Source organism: Pan paniscus, chromosome 16 (genome assembly GCF_029289425.2).
Source record: "Pan paniscus chromosome 16, NHGRI_mPanPan1-v2.0_pri, whole genome shotgun sequence".
In the NCBI taxonomy this organism is placed as follows: Eukaryota; Metazoa; Chordata; class Mammalia; order Primates; family Hominidae; genus Pan; species Pan paniscus.
Genome location: NC_073265.2, coordinates 34,593,973 through 34,600,462, shown reverse-complemented (window position 1 = coordinate 34,600,462; position 6,490 = coordinate 34,593,973). Strand labels below are relative to the sequence as shown.

The 6,490-nt window shown below is 38.0% G+C and overlaps 1 non-coding gene across 1 annotated transcript; it reads left to right on the top strand.

Annotated features, from left to right (window-relative positions):
• Nucleotides 1–4,953: 4,953 nt before the first annotated feature.
• On the top strand, nucleotides 4,954–5,060 carry LOC112437382 (U6 spliceosomal RNA). The gene has a single exon (XR_003026001.1). It is a non-coding gene; the product is annotated as a U6 spliceosomal RNA (small nuclear RNA).
• Nucleotides 5,061–6,490: the final 1,430 nt, after the last annotated feature.

Genomic DNA, 6,490 nt, shown 5'->3' with positions numbered 1-6,490 from the left:
GGGGGAGGATTCACATCCCAGGTGGAGGGAGTGGAGTGGGCCAGTGCAAGATTTCATCACGCAGCTCAGAACAGCGTGCAATTTAAAACTTACGAATTATTTATTTCTGCATTTTTCTATTTAATATTTTTGGACCATGGTTGACCACTGGTAACTGAAACTGCTGAAAGTGAAACTTTGGATGAAGGGACTACTGTGCTACCTAAGCTTCCAGAGAAAAAAATCAGGCCTTCATCTCATTGCATGCATTTGCTTCTCAACCATGTATAAAGGGTCTTCTCTCGCTGCTACAGAAAAGGAGGTGAAACTTCTCACCAACTCTAATCCACACAACCGTCCTTTGATCCTAATCTTTCTCTTTTTTCAGAATTTGCTACATCGATTATCATCTTTCTTGTAACTCCAGCACCACCACCGCTCTGTGTGTGTGGGAGGGAGCTTTCCCCCTCAGAAAATAGTCATGCTCAAAACAATCCACAGTGCGGTCTACATCCCTGATCCGTGATCAAGGCCTTATCATGACAAAATGATCACTCCTAGTTTGAGAGCTACCACTTGCTTTGCAATATCATATAATCAAATAGATAATCAAAATGTACATACAGATTCCACACATTTTTAATAACCAGTTGGTTTGGACTTATACAGATAGCTCAACCAACCAAAAATTCTATCATAAGCTTTCTCATATATTTGAACTAACTTTACAACAATTCATTTGCCTACCTGATCTGTAGCAGTGTGTAGTAAGTATCTGTTGAGTGATTACAAACTATAATTATTGTTGCTGAAGTCAAAATATGCTTCAGGCCAATCCTGCTCCATAGGGATAATATGCTGAAGGGAATTTAGTTCAATATCCCAATATATTTGATTGTTAATATCAATAGTATAAGTTTTATTAGCTTCTAAAATATTAATTTTACCTCATGTGGTCTACCTGCCCCAGCCTCCCAAAGTGCTGGGATTTACAGGCATGAGCACATGGTTTTATTCCTTCCAATTTTCTATTAACCCATTACTTTGAGGATGAAAAGTAATCTGATAAGCCTACTAAATGTGATGTTTTGGCCCCTAATCCTGTGGAAGTCTTATAGTTAATTATAAATGGTATCATAAAGGAGGAGACCTTCATGGGATTTTATAGGAAGTTGGAGGGACCCACAACTGCTCTCTTCAAACTGCCCAGGGTGTACAAATCCCAAGGCAGATACCAAGGCTGGAAGTAGTGTGAGGCCAGTGAAGTACTCACCATGTCCACAAAATTTAGGGGGACCAAAAAAACCTCGGTAATCCAGATAATAATAATGCAGTATTTTTTAAGCATCAAAATTAATGAAAAAATCCATGATGAACAAAATATCAAAATGTTAAATGAAGACAAGATCAGTATTACTGATGTTTCTTTTGCCTCAGGTTCCAATGTGGCTTGACACGGCACTGACTGTACCCAGGAACTAGAGGTGAAGTGGAAGTAAACCGGCCCTTGTGGTCCGCTATCCAGCTGCCATTCAAATTTTTCAGGTAGCCCAGAAAACCTCTAGCCTAGGTTTGGATGATACCTGATTGCACTTGACCTCCAAGATGTCCACTTGGCCCTCTTCCAAGTGTACTTTACTTTCTTTTCATTCCTGCTCTAAAGCTTTTTAATAAACTTTCATTTCTGCTCAAAAAAAAAAAAAAAGAAAAAAAAAGACGATACCTGAAAAAATGTAACAGTCATCTAGGCTTCAAATTATTTCTGACTATAAAATCTCAAATACAGAGTCCTCCACACAGTCAAATACAGACAGATGCAGGAGGAGAAAATATCCCTCTAGCAAAACAACATTCAAAAGACACACCCACAGGGACTCCAGATACCAGATCATCAGACACAGACTATAAAGCATCAGCCTACAGTGAAACCCCATACCTATTAGTATAGTAGTCACTCCATTTCTCGCCCGTACCCCGAAGTCCTAGGCAACCAATAACCTACTTTCTGTCCCTGTCATTTTGTCTATTCTGGACATTTCATGTAAATGGAATCATTCAATAAGTGGTCTTTTGTGATGAGCTTCTATCGCTTAGCAAAATATTTTCAAGTTTCCTTCATTCTGTAGCTCGTATCAGTACCTCATGTATTCTTATGGCCAAATGAAATCCCACTGTATAGATATACACATTTTATTTATCTATTCATCAGTTGCTGAATATTTAGGTTATTTCCACTTTGGGGCTATTATGATAAGGCTGCTGTGAACACTTACATACAAGTTTCTGCATAGGCATATGTTTTCACTTCTCTTGGGGTATATACCTAGGAGTGGAATTTCTGAGTTATGTGGTAACTCTGTATGCCCTACAGAAAAAAAGTTATATTAAAAAAGTAAGAATAAATATAAGCCCACTATTATGCCAACTTAGTGTATGATTTGTATGATTCGTTTATATAATTATTTGTATAATTTTAGTATGATTTTTAAAAGGCAATGAAAATGATCGAAAGGATGAAGTGGCCCCCATGTGAAGACAGACTAAAAAGATTACAATTCAGTCTAGCAGGAGGAAAGTTGAGGAAGTTACAAAATCCAAATTATTAAAATTGCAGTATAGTATCTTGATCGATCAGTTAACTTCTGATTTAACAACTTTCAAAGCACCTCAGTAAGGGAATACAACCTTGATTAAAGAAAAGATAGTTCGAGAACTAAATAACAAAGCTACATGGGAAGCAATAAACTTGTTTTTCACAAAGCAAATAATAAGTATATATGAATATTTATTAATTAACTCTTGAGAACCTACTATATGCTAGGCATCATGCTGGTGCCTTTAAAACATTCTTTATCTCATTTGACTGTTCTAAGAAACATCAAGATAGGTATTATTTTCCTTATTAAAAAAGAAAGAAGAAATGGAGATTAAGTGCTCATGATCAAGTCGCACCTATTTTAACCAAAAGTCTTCTCTTAAATTACATCATTTCTTTCCTCCTTTTTAGAGCCATATTTCGCAAAAAGATGGCTTATACTTTCCATATTTGTTCTCTCACCTTCAATTCACTACTTGATCCACTTATATCTGCAGTTTTTCTCACATTGTCCAACTGCTTCCTCTAAGTTCAACAAATAACTGATAGTTGCAGTGACTGTCTTTTTTTTTTTTTTTTTTGAAGCAGAGTCTCATTCTTACAGCCCAGGCTGGAGTGCAGTGGCTTGATCCCGGCTCACTGCCATCTCCTCTCCCTGGGTTCAATCTTATTCTGCTGCCTCAGCCTCCTGAGTAGCTGGGATTACAGGCACATGCCATCATGCCCGGCTAATTTTTTGCATTTTTAGTGGAGTTGCAGTTTCACCATGTTGGCCAGGCTGGTCTCAAACTCCTGACCTCAGGTGATCCGCCCGCCTCAGCCTCCCAAAGTGCTGGGATTACAGGCGGAGCCACCATGCCTGGCCTAGTGGCTGTTTTCTAGGCTTTATCTTGAAACAATCTTCCATTCACCAAATTATGGCCTGCAGTCAAATCTGGACTGCCATCTGTTTTTAACAGTTCCTTCAAGCTAAAAAAAATTTTTTTTTTACATATTCTAATAGTTGAAACAAATGAAAAGAAAAATAATATTTCATGATGCATGAAAATGACATGAATTTCAAATTTCAGTGTCCATAAATAATGTTTTTTTGGAACACAGCCACATGTATTCATTTGCATATTGTCCATGTCTACTTTTGTGCTCCAATGGCAGATTGAGTAGTTGTGATAGAGACACTGTAGGGTGCTATCACTACTTCACAATGTGGCTTGGCATGCCACAAATCACAGTGACACGGTTATCACTTGATAGGGTTTCAAGTGTCTCATGTGTCACTGTACCTATGATATTTTATTTTTTTATTACCATCATGTCAAAACAGAAAAGAAAAGTAAATGTTACTGTCATACTTCTAAGGCACAGTGGAGTGTGGATTATTCTGATTAAATTAAATGGCAAAACATTGTACAATGACATTATAGCTGTGCTGAAAGAATACATGTTGACAATACCAGAAGTACTCATCACAAGATTTCCAACTTACAGGAAGGCAACAGTCAGAAAAAAATAGAAAATTTAAAATGAAATATCTCATTACAGCAAAATGTCTTCACAAAAATAAAAAATGAAAAAAAAAGTCTTCAACCTTTTTGTAGGTAAGAATCCCAACTGGCTCATTTGTTAGCTAATCAAGGAAAGCCATTTACTAATGGCTAGTTAATTAAATCATGTTTGGTTGCTGAAGAAATGTGTCCAGAAGAAACAAACTGCTTAAAATTAGTATTAGCCTTTGGCATGCAGGGTTGCTCTCCGAGTTGAGGACAATGGGAGCGACAATAATCAATTAACACAAATGATGTGGAGTGGTTTTCCTTCAATCTTGGTGAATCAACATGGGTTACTGATTCTGCTCAGTTGTGGATTGTTCAAGGAATCAATACTGAGTCTTTAGTGGGAACTGAAGAGTAGTGTGAATATCATGACTTGCCCCAAACCCCGACAGCAGTCAATGGTTCAGCAATGGTAAGGTTTTATTGCAATCTTTTGAGCTTGGGGCTAGGATTGAAGTTTTTTTCAAATAGAAGAACTGCCCGCAACCACTGTTAATTACTTTAGAATTAGCTTTTGCTACAGACTTGATGTTTCTTAATAAATTCCATCTAAAATTATGAGGCAAAACAGTGCTTATATTCAAAACTTATGGTAAAGTCGTTTAGATGGCTCATGTCTCAATCACAAGTAATATGAAATTACTTTACCTACTTCCCATGCTGTCAAAACTGAAAACAAAAAGCAAGATCTCCAGTCTCCATTTGCAACAGATATATTTTCTGAACTCAAATGACCATTCCAGCAGAGTTTTTCTGAACTCAATGCAAGAACAAAGGTAATTTCAAAGTACATTTAACTGTGTGGTTTAGGAAAGTGATTTATGAGTGCTTGCTTTGGCAGCACGTGTATTAAAATTGGAACGATACAGAGAAGATTAGCATGGCTCCTGTGCAAGGATGACACGCAAATTCCTGAAGCCTCCCACATTTTTAATTTAAATTTTAAAAAATAATTTTAAAAATTGTTTTAAAATTAGAAAAAGAAAGTGTAGGCCAGGTGTGGTGGCTCACGCCTCTAATCCCAACATTTTGGGAGGCCGAGGCAGGCAGATCATGAGGTCAGGAGTTGGAGACCATCCTGGCCAATATGGCGAAACCCCGTCTCTACTAAAAAATACAAAAATTAGCCGGACGTGGTGGCGCGTGTCTGTAGTTCCAGCTACTCGGGAGGCTGAGGCAGGAGAATCGCTAGAACCTGGGAGGCAGAGGTTGTAGTGAAGCGAGATCGCACCACAGCACTCCAGCCTGGGCGACAGAGCGAGACTGGCTCAAAAAAAAAAAAAAAAAAAAGGAAAGAAAGTGATTTATTGGCAATGACATGCTAAAAACCAACTGTCAAAAGAAGAATCTAATAAAATTCTATAAATACCTTTCCAAGCAATGAATATGTTCAATTTAAATTATATGTTCCTGGGCCAGGCGTGGTGGCTCACGCCTGTAATCCCAGCACTTTGGAAGACCAAGGCGGGCGGATCACAAGGTCAGGAGATCAAAACCATCCTGGCTAACATGATGAAACTCCGTCTCTACTAAAAATACAAAAAAATTAGCCGGGTGTGGTGGCGGTCGCCTGTGGTCCCAGCTACTCGGGAGGCTGAGGCAGGAGAATGGCATGAACCCAGGAGGCAGAGCTTGCAGTGAGCCGAGATCGCGCCACTGCACTCTGGGAGATAGAGCGAGACTCCATCTCAAAAAAAAAAAAAAAAATTATACGTTCCTGAATTGATATCAGCATTTGGCATTATGTGTCTGTGTGAAAAGACATTTGAAATATATAAAGATGTAAAATCTCATCACATTAATAGATGAACATTTACAATTTATTTTGATAATAGGGAACACTAACACTGAACGCCAATTAAGCAAAACTATCATTCCCCCAAAAGAAAATTTCATTTTTCTCATTGGTAGAACTATATTATAAAAACGTTGTCCTCAATTTTTATTGTATTTTGAATTTTGTCGATAACAGCTTTATGGCTTCTTTTTCCTCTCTGTTATGTAAGTACCTACATAATATCTTGATTCTGATTCTTGGCTACAAAGCCTAAAATATTTACTATCTGATCCTTTACAGGATAAGTTTACCAAGCCCCGGAGTCTAAAGGACTCGAAAGTCTTCGGCTTCCTTAGGGCTCTTTTCAAGGCCCTATTTCTTTCTCATTCTTCACTAGATCCTTCCCTCACTTTACTACCCATGATTTCATTATGATCTATAGGAAATCTGCGAAATGTACACCTTCAGCTTAGAACAAATTAATCAACAACCTACTTATTTTTTTCATCCTCGCTGCCTCCATTCTAGTCCAAGCTACCAATATCTCTCACCTGAACCATTGCCACAGCTTCCTCAAGCCTCAGC